This window comes from Furipterus horrens, unplaced genomic scaffold, assembly GCF_987537825.1.
Source record: "Furipterus horrens unplaced genomic scaffold, mFurHor1.1.pri manual_scaffold_1, whole genome shotgun sequence".
In the NCBI taxonomy this organism is placed as follows: domain Eukaryota; kingdom Metazoa; phylum Chordata; class Mammalia; order Chiroptera; family Furipteridae; genus Furipterus; species Furipterus horrens.
Window position 1 is genome coordinate 86637245 of NW_028327171.1, and position 20023 is coordinate 86657267.

The 20023-nt window shown below is 36.8% G+C and overlaps 1 pseudogene; it reads left to right on the forward strand.

Annotated features, from left to right (window-relative positions):
- The first annotated feature begins 16035 nt into the window (after positions 1-16035).
- LOC150021439 (heterogeneous nuclear ribonucleoprotein A1 pseudogene) lies at positions 16036-18513 on the forward strand (annotated as a pseudogene).
- The last annotated feature ends 1510 nt before the right edge of the window (positions 18514-20023 follow it).

A 20023-nucleotide genomic window follows, 5' to 3' on the forward strand; every position in this document is an offset into this window, starting at 1 on the left:
CTTGGTATAATGAGATTTTAATTAGTATGCTTGGGTAAACTCAGGAATTGCATTGAAAATAAGCTGAATAATTTCAGTAAAGTGGTGACCCACTTCAGGAAACATAGTTTAGACTTTCCTTTGGTTAGCATCTTCCTTCTGCTTAGCATCAAACTGGATTTCCACCCTTCTGGATGTGGATTCCATAGGCTCTTAAGCTGTCTCTTTCTTTACCACCTATACTTGCAGTGAGCTTACTTCACACTGTTGGAGATAAGTCAGAGAATTATGTAGTTGAAGAAGTGTGTCTATGCCAGCCCACATGGCAAGAGGGGCTTTGCAGATGTGATTAAATTGGGAATTATAAGCTAGAGCTCAACATAATTACAAGGGTGAGAAGGGGAGGAGGATGAGTGTAAAGATGGTATGCTTCTCACCATGAAAATAGAGAAAGGGACAACAAAATTTTTTTCCTAAAACCTCTGGAAGAAACACTGGTCTAAAAAATTTGAATTTGGGCCACTGAAACCAATTTCAGACTTCTAGCCTGCAAAAGTGTAAGATAATACATTCATGTTGTTCTAAGTCATTAAGTTTGGGGTAACATGCTTCTGTGTCAATAGGAGGCTAAGATATCCTCCCAGAATGTTACTGTGTTCAGTTTAATGAAAAAAATTAGAATAATTGCTATTTCTTAGAATTTTTGAGCATATCAAATGAGATACATCATGTAGAACATATGGGTCCATATTAAATATATACTGCTGATGAAGATGATGGTGATGATGCTAGTAGCTCTGCTTCACTTCTGGTTAGGCAGAGCCTCAGCCAGTGCTAAACACGTGAGTTATTCTTAACTGACTTGATTTTAGATCAGTTTCTACTTCCAACTGTTCCCCTAGATGATAAACTCTCTCCTGTTTGTGTGTTTCCAGAAGAAGCCAGTCATGTTCTTATTTTCATATTAAATTAATGAAATTACCAAGGTTTTTGGACCATCTATCAACTACCCTTTTGGCCAGGAACCACTTGGCTTAATTATATTCCCTTGAGTTTCTATAATTTATGGTCTTAAGGTTGGATAAGGTTACTTTTCCATCCAAACAAAAGCTTCTTTTGAAAGTTTTATGGTCCCATGGCTCTCTACTGTGTTCCCTCTTCAGCATCTAGCATGTCCGAAAAGGAGCTAATGATCTATTGTAACAAGTGTGATGTGGTTAGATGCCAATCAAATGGAGTACAATTAAAGAATAGTAAGATCTCATAGGAGAGGAGCTGTATATTGATATGTTTGGAAAGGCTTTAGGGAGTGTGTCTTGAGCTGTGATTGAAGGATGGTTAGAATTTATATAAGAAAAGAGGATGAGGTGAAGGACTTTATATTAGGAGGCAATAAAAAAATCCATTGAGCCCACTCAGAAGTAGGAATGAGCAAGGATTGCATGGGAAATAATCAGCTAATATGGAGATGGAATGATGGTGATGTAGTCAGGCTTTACAGGTATTGCAAGCACTGCTGATTTCATCTTATTTTTGGATGCTCTTAGAAACCCATACCAGCACATCTGAAGGTTTAAGCAAACAGGCATTTCATTTATTCCCTTTTATAACAATCAGATAGAATGGCCTATGCTCTTATCTATCCAAGTTGATTCTCAGGTTGGCATTCCAGGGTTAAGGGATATCCATCCTCTTTTCTGCCAAATAGCTTGAACCTTCTAATACTGAATGTCATTAATGGTGATAAAGTTCCAATTTTAGATATTTTTAAAAGGAAAAATATATAACATGCATATGAAGAAGAGCAGGACAGTGCTAAGTATTAAGGGAACTGTTTTGAAGAAGGGATATATAGAAATCAGCAGTTTACCTTCATTACTGCTTCTCCCCAGTCACATTAATATAAAAAGGGCCAGCACATTGGTAAAGGAATAGTGCAGTGGGTATTATTAGCACCAGCATCCCTGGCAAAATCTCAGCTGTCTTCAGGAGAAAAGTAAAAGGAACAGGAAGCAAATGAGATGATGCAAGAAAATAGCAGAGATAGTGGATCAGAGCAGTCATGGGCTCCTTCAGAGATAATTTACATTCATGTTCAAAAGATCATGACTCCTTCCTAAAAAGATATATAATAAATGAATTAAAGAGTAGAAAATAGTCTATTTCATGAGCCCAGAATAAGTAAAGAAAGACATGGGTTTTTTAGGCAAGGGAAGCCTTGGAGCACAATTCTTAGACATGACAGAAGACACACTTCCTTAACAAAGAGCGTCAGGGCTCAGCAGTTGGTGCAGGGTGCCTCTCACACTTCCCTTCCACCTGCTTTCATGAGCCTCCAGCTCTATGTATTAATATAAAATAAATCAGTATAACACCCTAAAGGTCTTTACTGGCTTTGTAACATTTTTGAAATATATCTTACAATAAAGTACATAACACAAATTTTACTTGTTAGTGAATAATCATGGCTACATGGAACAGACTGAGAGCTGTCAGAGGGGAGGGGAATTGAGGCACTGGATAAAAGAAGGTGAAGGGATTAACCAAAAACCATATATACATAAAACATAGGCACAGATAACAGTGTGGTGATAGCCAGAGAGAAAGGGGGGTGGGGGTAAGTGTAGATGGGCAAAGGTGGGGAAATGGGGACGGACAGAGATTTTTGCTTGGGGCGATGGGCACATGATGCAGTGTGCAGGTGGTTTTATTTAGCTGTGCACTTGAAACCTGTATAGTTTCATGAACCAGTGTCACCCCAATAAATTCAATTAATATATATTATATATGCTTTAAAAAAGGTGTGTGTGTATATATATATATATATATATATATATGTGTGTGTGTGTGTGTGTGTGTGTGTGTGTGTAATTTAAAAAAAGGTAAACACACATGCAATCACTGCCCAGGTCATGACATAGCACATCCTCAGTATCACAGAGGCACCCACTCCTCGCCTCAGGGTCCCTTCCTATCACTATTCCCTTCTTTAACTCAAAGGCAACCCCTCTTCTTAGCTTCTTCACAATCACTTTATTGTTCTTTTTTATACTTTTGGCAATTGTGTATGCATTCTGTAAACACCATAACTTAGTTTCCCTGATTTTCTTGCTATTCTGTAAGTGGAATTAGATGGTAAGTATTTTTTTTTTTTTTGTCTGGCTATCTTTCCCTTTTAAAGTTATGTTTATGAGATTAATCCTTGGTGTCGCTCATGGTTCTTGCTATATTTTTGATGTTACTCTAATGGATATTACATTATACATTACATTATGGAATGGATGTGTAACCAAGTAGATGTACATTTCAGATAACATTTCTTAACAAAATCTCAGTTAAGGTGAGCTCTCATCAGCTCCTAAAGGTGGTAATTAGTTTTGTATTGCTGTGTAACAAATTATTACACACTTAGCAATTTCAAGCACCACCTATACAGTGCTGCACAGTTCTGGAGGTCAGACATTTGGAGTAAGCTTCACTAGTTAGTCTTTTCTTAGTCACTTAAGGCCAAAATCAAGGTGTCAGCTACACTGGCCTCTGCTTTGGAAATCTAAGGAAGAATTCACTTACAATTCATTAAATTATTGGTATAATTCACTTTGTTGTGGTTGTGGAACTGCTGGCTGTTGGCAGGAAGTCATTCTCAGAAACTACAAGTTGCTCTCAGCTTCTTCCATTTGGCCTCCTCCATCCTCAAAGCCAACCAAGGCACATCAGATCGCAGGCTTCCAATCTCTCATTTTCCCGTCTGTAGAGATCTGGAGAAAACCCTGTTTGAAAATGATCAGATTCATGTGATTAGATTAAACCCACCTGGAAAATCCCTTTAGTCATTTAATGTAACATAATCACAACAGTGATATACCATCATATTTACAGATTTTAGCCACACTCAAAGGGGAAGGCATTTTACAGAGTGACGTCACTGAGAAAATGTTGGAATTTTGCTCACCATAGGAGAAAACTATAACAATTCAAAATGAGCTAAATGGCATATACTACACATTAGATTTATCTAGGATCCTAGGTTTGTTTTTTTGTTTTTTGTTTTTTTTTGTAACTGTCATATGTCTCCTAGATAAGTTGTTCTGCCCTTGCCTGGAGATAGGGGATGATTTATCTCAGCATATGTGTGCTTAGGTCTGGAAGAGCTGCCAACAGGTAGTTAATCCTCATGAAAGACAGGAAAGGCTTTATGGTGGACATGTTACAGGATGATTCAGATGTTTTCAGTGTTATTTTCTGATTTGTGTGATGTTTGGCACTTATTTCAAATAGCCTCCTCTATATAGAAATGCTGAGCAGAAAGATGAACTCTGATTAAATAAGATTCTAACCAACCAAATTCAAAATGCCACACAAATTGCACAAAGTGTTATTGTATTTTACTAACAGTGACTGTTTGAGCTCCTAGTATTATGCCACCAAGATAATGAGAGGAAGAAGTGAGGCTATCATATTTTTCTTCTTTTAATGTCATACTCTGCCAGAAATATTTGAGTCAACATTAAAATATGTACATACCTGCCTATATAACGTCTACAACCTTACCTGTGCACATTGCTGCTACTAACTACGTACCACAGAATCTAGCACATGAAGTGGACAGAGTAATGGCCTTGGGGCTAATAAGAATTGGATCTGAATCCTAAATAAGTTACTTATAACTTTGGTGACATCAGATAAGTTACTTCAACTCCTTGAACCAAAGGTTTTTCATTTATTTTGACTATGATATAACTTGTAGAATGTTATGACAACTGAACATAGTAACACATATAAAACATGTAGCAAATTATGAAACATATGGTAGGTGTTAAATTTTATTTTAAAAATAATTTATAACTAGAAAATTGTTTCAATAAGATTATAGATAATCATGTTGGACACAGAGAGAACAGTGGTCTGAGGACATGGATTGCTGTGAACTGCCTATTCTCTGCTACTGGATGGGAGTCCTGGGGCAGAAGCAGAACAAAGATGTTGGGAAATACCTTAGTTTGAGTTCCTCTGAAAGCAGAGTCTAGACAAGTATTTGGCTTCCCTAGGAAGCAGGAATTGGGAAGTAGGGAGAACGAGACAGGGAGGAAAAAAAGATCAATATTCAGACATGTTGTGTGTTTATTCCTGTGGATACTAGAGACTGATTCCACCAGACCTCCTAAGTATGGAGAACCCCTCTCACAACTGCCCAGCTAAGTGAAGAACTGCCAGGAACATTGAAAGAGAATTGTCCCAGGGGCTTTTACCCAAACTTCTGGGCTGAATTTACACATGGGTTGAAGGAGTTCCAGGCTTTGGAAAGGAGGCCTATTGGAAAGTAGAAAGATTTTCTAAGCATCCTTGACAGGTAGAACACTGGCACCAGTAAGCCACAGAGTAGTCTAAGCTGCAGATGAAGTCAGAGGTTGGCTGAAGGACTCTAATGTGGGGTCAGCAGACACATCCACCACATGAAGCTAGAGTGGTTTTGCTCAGAATTATATAAGGCCAGCACTTTTAAGAATAATACAGCTACAATAAATCCACCCTCTTTTCTTTCCAAAATATGCTAAAGTCATTAATCTTCATGTTCAACTCAATATTACCTTAGTTAAAACCCAAACTAAAGGAAAAATTCATTTTTGACTTTATATATTTTATTTTATTTTTAAATACGCTTTATTGATTATGCTGTTACAGTTGTCCCAAGTTCTTTTCCCTTTGTTCCCCTCCACCCAGTGACACCCCTCCCTCCAGTTGCCCCCCTGCTTAGTACATGACCATTGGTTGTGCATATAGTTCTTCTCAACATCTTCCTATCTACTCCACTCCCTCCTCCTGTGGTTCTAATTCCTGTGTTATCTCCCTCCCTTTCCCACCTTCTCCCTCCCTGCTGACCTCCCCCCAAAATGTTCCCCATACCTATAATTCTCTTCCCACTCTCATTGCCTACTTAGTTTGCTTTTGTTTTGATTCCCTAGCTTCTGTTGTTGGTTGTTGAGATACAGTTTTCGTTTTAATGTTCATATTTTTTATTCTTTCTATCATAAACGAGTCCCTTTAACATGTCATATAACAGTAGATTGGATCTGATGAACTCCTTCAGTTTTACTTTGTCCTGGAAGCACTTTCTCTGCCCTTCTATTCTGAATGACAGCTTTGATGGGTAGAGTAATTGTGGTTGTAGGTTTCTACTTTACACTACTTTGAATATATCTTGCCAATCCCCTCTTGCCTGCAAAGTTTCTTTTGAGAATTCAACTGCTAGTCTTATTGGGACCCCTTTGTACATAATTCTCTTCTCACTTGCTGCTTTTAAGATTCTCTCTTTATTCTTAATTTTTGACATTTTTATTATAATGTATATTGGTGTGGTTCTCTCTGGGTCCCTTTTTTGTGGAACTCTCTGTGCTTCCTGGACTTGTAAGTCTATTACCTTCCAAAAGTTAGGGAAGTTCTGCTTCATTATTTTTTCACATAATTTTTCAATTTCTAGTTCTGCTTCTTTACCTTCTAGCAACCCTATGATTCGGATGTTGGCCTGCTTATAGCTGTCCCATAGGTTTCTGAGCCTCCCCTCATTTTCCTCACTTTTTGTTTCCTCCTTCTGCACTGGTTAACTGTTTGTTCCTTCTCTATGTTCCAATTTGTTGTTTTGATCCCTTGTTCTCTTTCCCTCACCACTAGTTTCATATTTGTTTTTGTTCACTTTGGTAGGACTAGCCTTCATTCCTTCCCCATCTTGTTTAAGATCTACCATTAGGTCTGTAAGCATTTGTATAACCAAAGCTCTGAACTGTGCCTCAGAAGGATTTCCTATCTGCTGCTTCGTTAGATTAGATATTTGCTGTCTGGTCAGCTGTATCACCAGGATCTCTATCATGATCTGTGCCATTCTGACAGTTTTGTGTTTACCTTTGCTTCCTGGGCAGGGCTGCCACACATCCTATGCTATAGGGGGCGGAGACCCGTGCACTCATCACTACCGGGCGACCCTTCTCACCACAGTGCTTGTGTTCAAGTAATTTTTATAATCAGCCTAATTTGATATCACAAATGCCTACATCATTCACTTGGCTTCATCTTATCACATAGGCATTTTGTCATCTCATATCATCACAAGAAGAAGGGTGAGTTCAATACAATGGAGATATTTTGAAAAAGAGAGAACACATTCACATAACTTTTATTACATTATATTGTAATAATGGCTTGATTTTATTATTAATTACTGTTAATATATTACTATGCAAAATTTATAAATTAAACTTTATCATATGTATGTATTTATATGAAGAAACATAGTATATATAAGGGTCAGCACTATCTGCAGTCTTAGGCATCCCCTGCTGGTATTGGAAGGAAGGCATTCCCCATGCATAAGGAGGGACTACTATATTTTTCAAGTTTCAGTCCCCCCGCAATGTCTTTTGGGGAAGGTATGAAGATGTCTTTATGGAACTATTTGTTTTGGTTATATTGTGTGCAGTGTTTGGAAGAGAAATTTGTTTATCTGCCATTTGTAAGTGATTACATATGTTTAATGTACCCTGAAAATCACAGAATCATCTCATCTCTTAGGTACTAGAGGGAGAGTCAGGTAGCCTATATATCATTAGAGATAACAGAGGCTCATGAGATTCAAATGTTTTATTTCAGTCAAGATACCAAAGCATAGTTTGAGCCAAGATTAGACCTTTGTTCAATGCCCTGATGTTGTTGGCATAGTAAATAGCTCACAGGTTTGTTGTTAGTATTTAAAAGAAGATAATAACCATACATGTTTTTTAGAACCCTCTTTTCCAGACATTTTATAAAAGTATTTAATTTTATTGAGCATATAGAAAGTGATAGTTGGACACAATTAACTGATTTAAGAATAAACAGAATACTTAAGCGCAGGATTTACTTTTTTATCATCTGCTGTCACTGGTTAGTTTTATGTAAGGATTCTAAAAAATATATTTTCTCTGTTACTAGAAATATGTCATTCAGTGCATGGTAGACAAATGAATGGACTGTGACTTCCAACTTCTATTTTATCAAGTGCCCTCAGAATGCCCTTCTGTTGTTTCAGGTTTTGAGGACTCACACAAGTTTGCCAATAAGATCAGAGCAAAAGCTTTATGAAAAACTGCTTCATGGCAGGTTTTATGGTTTTATTATACAGTTTGACTGTATTGTCTTAAGTTTGCATTGTATAGCTGTTTAAATTCCGTGCTTTTGATATGTATCTTTCCAAAAGAGCATCACTATAATGGCAATTTAATGGAAACAGCAGAATTTAATGACTCCAGAACATTATAATTTATAACCATTACCTGTAATAGATCAGACAGTGAATGTTTGGAATTTATTGTCATAAATAGGTAATTAAATATCTGGGTGGTAGAATAGACTGGATAATGAGATAGAGGCTATTGAAGCTGAAGTTCTTTGGGGCTGGTTGCTTGAAATTTCAGTAACATTGTTTCTATATAATTGCTTGAGTATTAAACATACAAAAATCAAAATTAACCTTCATATTAATACCTTTCTTATCCAGGAGACTCTCAATTAGCTTTTACAATGGTTTGGGAGCTAACCTAGAACCTAAAACTAGAACAAAGTTAGTATTTTATACACACCCAGACCCACATTCATACATACGTTGTAATTTTACACACAGTGATAACAGTCTTGGCTATTTATTTTACAAGTATGCAGGAAATTTAAATAAAAAGGATTGTGCTATATAGAGGCACTTTGAACACAACAACCATTAATAATAAAAATATAGCTATAGCTGATTCATACATAGTACTTCTTATAAGCCAAGCCCTGTAAATGTTTTAAACAAAAATTGATTTATGCTTAACAAACTAATTATGAGGTAGCTAGTATTATATTATAATAGTTATTTTACAGATGAGGAAAGATAGAAATTATTGCTCCCAGTCTGACAGTGAAAAGAAAGGTAGAAAGATTATTAATTCAAAAGGCAGAGGTTCATAGTTATTTATTGTAGGTCAAGGTGTCACTCAGTAACCTATTCAGACAAAATATCATGGCTTCCAAATAGAACATGTGGGGTTCATAGTGACAATGCTGAAACAGACTAAACAGAAAAAGCCATTTTTTATACTCTTTAAAACAAAGAAGAGTCTGATATATTTCCAAACTATTTCCACCTAAAATAATTTTATCAAAAAACTAAAGACATTAAGTTATTTTTATTGGTCAGGATACTAAGATAAACTTCTTAAATATGCTCCAAATAAAAAATGATACTTATTATACCTTTCATAAATTAAAAAAATGAAAACAAAGAAGAAAACAGCAACCACACATACATCCATATACACACTCACACACAAACATATACACATGAAGATTTATTGACATTTAAGAGGTAATCTGAAATATCATGTGTCAAAAAGAAGGCTTTTAAAGTCAAATAACATTTCTCCTTCATTTCTCAGACTCCTGTATTACATTAGAGCCCTATCACTCCATCAGTCAAGCTTATAGCTTGCTTCTTCTGTTAATAATTCCATGAGATAATACTTCATTTATTTATCTAGGTTAATGTTCACCTTTCTTCAACTTAACAAATAAATATTACACATTTTAGAATTTATCTGCTCTATCAATGCTGAACATTTGAGGAAATTCAGGAAGGCACAAAGGATATTCAGAAATGTGGCTTAGGTACTGAGTCCTCTCAGACTACTTGATTGTAATTTGAGCCTACTAAAAAGTGGAAAGTGTAAATTGCATTGAAATTAATGATTTCTGTTTAACAAAGGAAACCATAGGAATATCAGAAGAAGATATATGCAGCATTAAAACAAGGTATGAGATGTTAAAAAAGCAAGAATATTTAAGGAACTCTTTTAGCAATATATTATTTGAGAGAAGAAAAAACTTAGGAAATGAGTAGTAACTCAAGATACCCAAGATGGTGGTAGAGTAGGTGGAAGCTACACAATCTTCATCCCAATACTAAACTGAAATTACAACTAAATATAGAAAAAATCATCCTGTACAATCAATTGAACACTAGCTTGAGAGAAGCCTTATTACCAAGGACAGACAGAAGCAACCACTTCACCACAACATGACCGGGGCAGCGGGCAGTGCAGAGGAGGCCCGAGAGGGCTGGGTGGGCTTCCACAGGTTGCAGCTGAAGTTCTAGAGGGATATTTCAGTGGCTGGGGAGGTTCTCCCTGAGAAGTGTAGGGTCTAAACCCCAAGCTGTGCTCCCCAACCTAGCACACCAGAACTGGGAAAGACACCCACATAACATCTAACTGAAAAGCAGCAGGGTTATTGTCTGCTAGGGAAAGATAACTGGAGATGCAGAGAGCCTCTTAAAAATCAACACATAAATTTTGTTTACAGCCACTTTCCCTGGATCTGGCAGTGGAAGGCAAAGTGGATTAGAGACACATGAGGAGAATCAGGGTTTGGTGGCTCCAGGCTCCAGGGAAAGAACTGAAGAAACAGCTGCCAGGATCCCTGTATTGAGTCACTCTCCATACTGCAGAAGCTGTCTTTCTCAGGCAAAGCAACGCCTTCCAAGTGGAATCAACCTGAGGGGAAGCAATACCTCCACCCACAGAAACCCCTCTCAATTTACCTAGTAGAGTTTAAGCCAGGCAGCTGTGCAGAACTGGAGGCTATCTCAGTGATTAAATCTAACAGCAAAGGTGGATCTCTGAGAGCTCTGATACTTTAGCCAATTCTTCCCTGGGCCTGGTGCTGATAAAAGCCAGCCTTGGTGTGCAGCCTGGTTCTTTCTACACACATCCAGTCCCAGTAGAGGGACCCACAAGCTGTGGATCACTGATACTCCATATGGGTTTCCCAGGGCCAGTCACCAGCAGTGTTTGACATAGGTCTACACCAGAGTTTTGAAGATTTACTAATATACAGAAACATATACAAAAAACAGCCAAAATGGAGGACATAGAAACAGACAAGGAAAAAAAAAAAAAAAAAAACTACAAAAGACTAATAAATCCAAGAGTCTAAGAGCTGGCTCTTTGAAAAGATAGACAAGATTGACAAACCTTTAACCAAACTCATCAAGAAAAAAAAGAGAGAAGACCCAAATATGTAAAATCGGAAGTGAGAAAAGAGAAGTAACAACTGACATCAAAGAAATAAAAAGATTGTAAGGAAATTTATGATCAGCTGTATGCCAAAAAACTGGGCAACCTGCACAAAAAATATAAATTCCTAGAAACATACATTCTTCCAAAACTAAATCAGGAAGAATCAGAGAATCTGAATAGACAAATTATACTTAGTGAAATTGAAGCAGTAGTAAAAAAATTCACAACAAACAAAAACCATGCACTTGATGATTTCAAAGGTAAATTTTACCAATTTCTGAGAATACCTATCCTTCTCAAACTATTCCAAAATTTTCATTCATTTATTCTAATTCCAAAACCAGATAAAGACACTACAAAAAAGAAAATTATATGCCCATATTCCTGATAAATATAGATGCTAAAATTCTCAACAAAATATTAGGAAACTAAATATAGCAATGCATCAAAAAAGTCATACACCGTGATCAAGTGGGATTTATTCTACAAATGCAAGCTTGGTACAACATTTGCAAATCAATAAATATGATTCAGCACATATACAAAATGAAGAATAAAAACCACATGATTATATTAATAGGTGCAAAAAAAGCATTTTACAAAATCAAACACCTATTTATAATAAAAAACTCTCAGTAAAATGAAAATTGAGGGAATATACCTAAAACATTTTTCTGCAACAAAGGAAAACAATCCACAGAATGGGAGGATTTTTTTTGCTGATACACCTGATAAGAGGTTAATATCCAAAATTATAAAGAAATTATAAAATTCAACACCAAAAAAATTAAAAATGGGAAAAGGACCTGGATAGACACTTCTCCAAAGAGGACATACAGATAGCCAATAGACATATGAAAAGATACTCAACATCACTAATCATCAGAGAAATGCAAATTAAAACCACAATGAGATACCACCTCACACAGGTCAGAATGGCCATTGTCAATAAGTCATCAAACAACAAGTGCTGCTGAGAATGTGAAGAAAGAGGAACCCTTTTGCACTGTTGGGAGGAATGCAGATTTGTGCAGCCCCTCCACTGTGGAAGGCAGTATGGAGATAACTCAAAAAATTTTAAATGGATCTGCCTTTTTTGACCCAGTGATCCCATTTCTGGGAATATATCCAAAGGTACCAAAACACTCATTTGAAAAGAACATTAACACCCCTATGTTCATCTCAGTGTTACTTACAATTGCCAAGATATGGAAGCAGCCCAAGTGTCCATCAGCAGATGAATGAATAAAACAACTATGGGACAATTGCACAAAGGAATGCTATTCTGCTATAAAAAAAAAAGAAGAAGAAGAAAATTTTACTCTTTGCAACAGTATGGATGACCCTGGAGAACATCATGCCAAGGGAAATAAGCCAGTCAGAGAAATACAAATACCATGTGATTTCACTCATATGTGGAATCTAGTGAACAAAATGATCTCATAATCAAAATAGAGACAGACCCCTAGATAGCAGGATGACGGCTAAGTTGGTTTGAGGAGGTTAGGTGGTTGGAGGTATTTAGCAAAAAGTGAAAAGGACTCATGGACATGGCCAACAGTATGGTGATTGCTGGGGTAGAGGATATAAGGGGACTAAATGGTAATGGAGAAAATAAAATAAAATAAAATTTTATTTAAAAAAAGGAAAGAAAATGAATAGTAACTCAGAGAGGTGGAAATCAGAAAAGCCAATAAGCATTTGAAGAGATATTTGTCTTCACTACTCATTAGGAAAAAACAAGTTAAAGAATATTTTTCGTTCTTCAGACGGTCAGATACTAGAAAGTCAATAATATCTTAACCTAGTGAGAATACTGCAAAATGAGAGCCCAAGTGAAGTGCATGGCTGTTGGAAGCATAAATATGGGTGAGCAATGTGGCACTGTGTAGTGAAATTAAATTGCCTGTGATTTATCATTCTCATTTCCGGGTGTATTCCTTAAAAAAATGTATGACCTCATAAGAAAACACATAGTGGGATGTTTAAGTAACACTTGGGTGACAACAAGAATTGGAGGGCATAATGACTATCATTACAAAACAATAGGAAAAAAAGAGAATGGTATTAGAAGCACAATGCAATTTAAATAAGCACCCACCAGCAATACTATGACTTGGTTTCAAGGATATCACACTTAAAAAAAAAAAAAACCTGAAAAATAGATGGAAAGGACCTATATTACATAAAATTTTTAAAAAGTGCCTTTGTAGTAGTAGGGGCTTGGAAGACAATAAACGAGGAAAATTAATAAGAGAAAAGCAGATATAAATCAATAATGGGATGAAAATGATTATTAACTCATACCATCCTCTCCCTTTATAGATTTTACATGGCTAGCCTAGGTGTGGTGAGCTAAAATAAAGGTCTTATCTAAAGGCCTTTGGTGCTTATTCTTAAGTGGCTCTCGTGCCTCTGATGATCCCCACTCGCTTCACAAAGATATTAAAATCTCCAAAAGTACAAAACTAAGATTGATTTATTTAATTTTTCTGTTATTTTGGTGACTCTAAATGCGATGATTTCTAATGAGTAACCACCATCTCATGTTACAATGTGGAATTCCTTTAGGGTGCTATACTTAACTTGAGAAAGAGGGTAGACTTACTATTGGCCACCAAATGTATTAGAGGTTGAACTGTAACCACCATGTACCACATATGCAATTAAAAAAAAAAATTTTTTTTCTTAAAGAGTGAAATATTACTGTCTAGCCTCTTTTCTATTGTGGTTGAAATTGATCATGGCATTTGCTGTTCTAACTAGGAAATGGGTAAACTTAGCAACTAATGTAACATTAATGAGCATATCTTATAGAGATCAAATTATATTTCTAAAACACTCTATGTACTAATACAAATCATAGCTTTATTAATATATAGATTAGAATATTAATATATTTAAATCTTAATAGCTTATAATTGATTTTTTAAAAATAAAGGTTATTTTTTAAATATATTTTATTGATTATATTGTTACAATAGTTCCAATTTTTTCCCGTTTGCTCCCCTCCATCCAGCACCCCCCTCTACCAACAATCCTCCCCCCCCAGGTCCATGCCCATGGGTCATACATACAAACTCTCCCGCTTCACCCTTTCATATATTCTTCTTCTTCTTTTTTTAATAAATAAATGATTAATTAATTATTTTAACAATAAAAAATATTAATCCCTCCCTCTCAGACTTAAGACCCTTTACAATCTTATAAAGGAAAATGGGCAAAGGTCTCGAGCTCCTCTAGATGCTTCAAGCTGGACATGGTAATCGTCCTACCTACCCTTGGGTCCAGAAATCCCTAATAAGAGTGGGAGTGTGGAGGGGAGGGTTGCCTTCCCACATGGGGAAGGATCATGCAGACTCCAGGTCAGTTGGCTGTTTCCAGACCACAGCATGCTTGGTTTAACAGGCTGGCATCCTTGTTGTATTCTGGGGGCAACAGATGTGGCAACAGGGTTAAAAGGCATTATTCAATCCATAACCACTAGATGACAAAAGGCAAGGATTAATTTTTCAATGTCCCACATTAGGGAAAAAAGGGGCTTCTTTGGAGGAAGGTGTGCCAGGTACATCTCACCTGTCCAAAACCCTTTTGCCCATTTTACTTAGTTTGGGCTGAGGGAAATAGTTTAGGTTTCCCCCCTCTCAGGCCCTTGGGCCCTTTCTGTCCAAGCCATTAGGATACAAAAGAGAAACCAGTTTTAAAGTGAAGCCCACAGACCACCCCGTACTTCACCAACCCAGCCACTTAGTTCAGCCAAACTCTCGAGTCTCAGGAGGCAGTGCTGCAGACAGGATTAAGGCCTATATGTACAGACAATCACTCAGGCAATAAGATTATAGGCTTATGCCCTTTGAAAACAGAAAACACATGTTAATTTCTATAACATAACCCACAAACAAGTCTCTAAATCTGTAAGACATCCAGTTGCAAGACATTTGACATTCTTCTTGCCTGTAAATTAAACATCTTTGATGATACCACAGACATAGTTTAACTTTCAAATGAAAACATATTTTAAATGAAAAGAAACTTTAAAGATGGTTAGCTGCACTACTTTAAAGTCTACCACTGATCATTGTGATTTTTCTTAAATAACGATTTTTCTCCCTAAGATTACCCTCCTTGTCATTAAAGGGACTGCATTAAGTCCATTTTTAATTTATCCTGTTTATTTGCATAAATACAACAAGAGCAGCAAATGATCACTTATGATCTTTAGTTCTGCTTTGCTGGAACTTACGCAAGGAACATTTAGGGTGACCTTCAGTCTGCCCTTCAGGGCACAGAAGCTGAGCCACATACCTGGCATTCAGCCTTGCCTGTAAACACCTGTCTTTTTCAAGTCCTTCAGGTTTTCCATTGTGCTGTAAGGTCCCTTCTAGCCATCTTTCAGGAAAACAACCTTCAAAATAAAGGTTATTTTATGTTCATGAAGGCAAACCTTATTGATTTATGATTGAAAAACAATAGAAGAGAAATATATACATTGTGTTGATAACCTTATATGTTTGATAATAGTGAAGATTACACACAGGAATATTATATATAGAAAACATTAATACAGCTGAAAAGAACTAAGATTGAATTACCTAAAAAAGCAGTATTTATAACTCTCCATAATATCTAAGACTAGCCACAAACTGATATGTAGAATCTTCAGTAAACTATTATAAAACGTCTTGAGCTGGACAACCAATAGAATCAATGATTGGAAATTGGCTACATAAAACTGTCTTTTAGAACAAGTAAATTTTATCTAATAAAAGAAGTGGAGTATGGGATATATTCTAAGATAAATAGTTATATTTTTAAAACTAATATTAACTTAAATTCAAAGATCACTGATAATTTGTAATAATGTTTATTCGACAGTATAATAACCTAATAACCTGATTATTGAATTGTCAGACTGCTTCTTTACTAGACCATCAATATACTTTCAAGCTACATGTTTACTTTATTGAATAACAGAATGAATGTAGAAGAGGCTGAAGGTAGGCTGGCAGATACGTTTGTTAGATCAGTCCTTTCTGCTGGTGGATGGTTCTGAGTAAGCATCATTGAAGTCTTATGTCCTTATGTCTAAGTCAAAGTCTCCCAAAAAGCCAGAACAGCTGCAGAAGTTCTTTATCAGAGGTTTGAGCTTTGAAACAACCAAGAAGAGTCTGAGGAGCCATTTTGAGCTATGGGGAATGCTCACAGACTGTGTGGTGTTGAGAGATCAAACACCAAGTGCTCCAAAAGCTTTGAGTTTGTCACATACGCTACTGTGAAAGAGGTGGATGCAGGAAGGAATGCAAGGCCACACAAGGTGGGACCACAGAGGTCTGTCTCAAGAGAAGAGTCTCAAAGACCTGGTGCCACTTAACTGTGAAAAATATTTTTGTTAGTGGTATATTTTTGCCAATATATCCTCCAGAGCAAGGGAAATAGAATAAATAAATGGGACTACAGCAAATTAAAAATCTTATGCAAGGCTAAAGAAAATATCATTAAAGTGAAAAGAGAACCAACCATATAGAAAATACATATTTGCCAATGACACCTCAGACAAGGGTTTGATTTCCAAAATATATAAAGAATTTACATGACTCAACACCAGGAGGACAAATAATACAGTCAAAAAAATGGGCAAAGGAATCAAACGGACACTTCTCCAAGGAGGACATACACAGGGTCCATGGGCCTATTAAAGGATGCTCAACATCACTAGCCATCAGAGAGATGCAAATTAAAACCCACAATGAGCTACAGCCTCACACCTGTCAGAATGGTCATCATTAACAAATCAATAAACAACAGGTGCTGGTGAGGATGTGGAACCCTGATGCACTATTGGTCAGAATGTAGACTGGTACAACCACTGTGGAAGGTAGTATGGAATTTCCCTGAAAATCTAAAAAGAAACTGCCTTTTGATCCAGCAATTCCACTGTTAGGATTATACCCAAAGAATCCTGAAACACCAATTCAGAAGAACGTATGCACCCCTATGTTCATAGCAGTGTTATTTGCAATAATTAAGTGCTGGAAACAGCCTAAGTGCCCATCAGTAAATGAGTGGATCAAAAAACTGTGGTACATTAAGCCATGGCTGCTGTGGCTCAGTGGATTGAGCTTTGGCCTGCGAACCAAGTGTCGCTGGTTCGATTCCCAGTCAGGGCACAGGACTAGGTTGCATGTCAGGTCTCCAGTTTGGGGCGCAAGTGAGAGGCAACCACATAATGATGTTTAGTTCTCTTTCTCCTTTCTCCTCTCTAAAAATAAATAAATAAATAAATAAATAAATAAAAACAAATAAATTATTAAAGAAAAACAAAACTATGGTACATTTACACAATGGAATACTATGTAGCAGAAAGAAAGAAGGAACTCCCACCTTTCTAGAGAGCATGGATGGAACTAGAAAGTATTACGCTTAGTGAAATAAGCCAGGAGGGGAAAGACAAATATCATATTATCTCACCTAATCCAAGAATCTAATGAACAAAACAAATGAGCAAAATAGAACCAGAGACATGTAAATGAGGAACAGACTGACAGTGGCCAGAGTGGAGGAGGGAGAGGAAGAAGTGGGGAAAGAAGGGAAGGGTCTAGTTAAGGAACTAGTATAAAAGACCCATGGACATGGACAGCAGGGTGGGGACTGACTGTGGGAGAGGGGGGAGGTGGGCAGGGCAAGGGAGAATAATGGGTGAAAATTGGTACAACTGTTACAGAACAACAATAAAAGAAGCAAAGGAATAAAGATATGTATTAGAACCCAAGTTAAAAATAAAAATAAAATGTCAACACAAAAGAAGAAGAAAATGAATATCACTTAAGAGATTATTTTGAACAGTGCGGAAAAATTGAAGTGTTTGAGATCATGACTGACTAAGCTAGTGGCAGAAAGATAGGCTTTGCTTTTGTAACCTTTGATGACCATGATTTTCTATTCAAAATTGTCATTCAGAAATACTATACTGTGAATGACCACAACTGTGAAGTACAGAAAGCCCTATCTAAGCAAGAGTTGTCTAGTGCTTCATCCAGCCAAAAATGAGCATGGTCCTGGAAACTTTGGAGGTGGTTTTGGTGGGAATGACTACTTTGGTCATGGAGGAAACTTCAGTGGTCGATGTGGCTTTGGTGGTAGCTGTGGTGGTGGTGGTGGTGGATATGGTGGCTGTGGGGATGGCTATAGTGAATTTGGTAATGATGGAAGCCACTTTGGAGATGGCAGAAGCTACAATGATTTTGGCAATTAATTTTCAAATTTCAGAGCCATGAAAAGAGGAAACTTTGTAGGCAGAAGCTCTGGGCCCTATAATGGAGGACAATACTTTGCCAAACCATAAAACCAAGCTGGCTATGGCAGTTCTAGCAGCAGCAGTAGTTATGGTAGTGGCATGGGTTTTAATTATTGCCAGGAAGCAAAGCTTAGCAGGAGAGGAGAGCTGGAGAAGTGATAGGGAAGCTGTAGGTTACAACAGATTTGTTAACTCAGCCATTTCCAGTGGTGGCAGAGCCTACCTGCTACAGAGTATACATATTTTAGAGAATAACCATGTGAGTGGGCAAAAAGTTGAAACTATATTTGTGACTAATCACATAGGCTATTTTAGTTTTTGTTCTGTGGAAAGTGTAAAGCATTCCAACAAAGTGTTTTAATGTAGATTTTCTTTTTGCATCCATGCTGTTGATTGCTAAATGTAATAGTCTGATCATGACACTGAATAAACATGTCTTAAAAAAATGGAGGAATGTATGAATAAATGTATGAATGGATGGATATATAGAATATATTATATATAGGGTATATATAAAAACAAAAGAAAAAATTTAAAATAATCTCAAGTGGAAGAACATATGCATTTATTTATCTATCATTACAAAATTAAGAATTTAGGCTGCATTGGTATTTGGAAATAATTCCAAATTAAAATACAGTATTTCCTCACTTATCATGGGTATTACATTCTAGACCTCCCCGCGATAGGTGAAAATCTTCGAAGTAGGAACCTTACATTTATTTTAGTATATATGTATATATATATATGGCTTTACAAACCCTTCCCACACACTTATAAATCATTTTCAGTCCCTTATTAACCTTTTCCATACTTTTATAAACACTACTTATGTTCTTAAACATATTCTACACTCTTAAACCTATGTAACTTTAACAACATACATATATAGTACCACAAAATCCCCTGATATAGCAAAAAATCCACGATAAATAATTAAATATAATATTTTAAAAAATCCCTCAATACAGTGAGGCTGCGATAAGTTAACCACAATATAGAGAGGGACTACTGTATTTGCTATTACCACATATAAAATTTAGGATTTTGGTGAAAATATATGAAATTAAAACCAACATGTTTCCTAGTACACAAGTCATGAAATAAAAATGAAAAGTGTTACAGAGCAAACCTGGCTACAGGTTTCATTAGTCCCACCTGGGGACTCCAAAACTGTTACAGAGCAAAACTGTTCTTTCACGTGGCGCCTTGGTGTAAAACCCAACAACCAGTGTTGAGGAAAACAGGTCTTTATTTACAGTATTCCAACCTGGGGAGGGCAGTGAGCACTTCAGCTCAGAGCCCTGTTCTCCCACAGGACTCAGCACTTCCCTTGCTCCCTGAAAGGCTAGAAACCAAAAACAGGCCCAGAAGTTCCCCATCCCTTATCTGTCAGCTGTCTCCTTTAGGATCTGGGGTACGATGTCATCAGCCTCCATATAACAGTCCAGGAAGGCATGTGCTTTGCCCTTTCAAAGCCACACGGTATTTTCCCTTTCAAAGTAGCATGGAGCTTTCCTCTGCCCTCCTTGCAAACTGTGAGGATCTCCTCTCTTCTTCTCTCTAAAATGTCTGCCGCCTATTTTTAAACCCCTGACTACATCCTGTGACACAGTGGGCATGGTAACCAGTTCTGACCATTCACAGAACCTGGTACGGGCTCTGTATG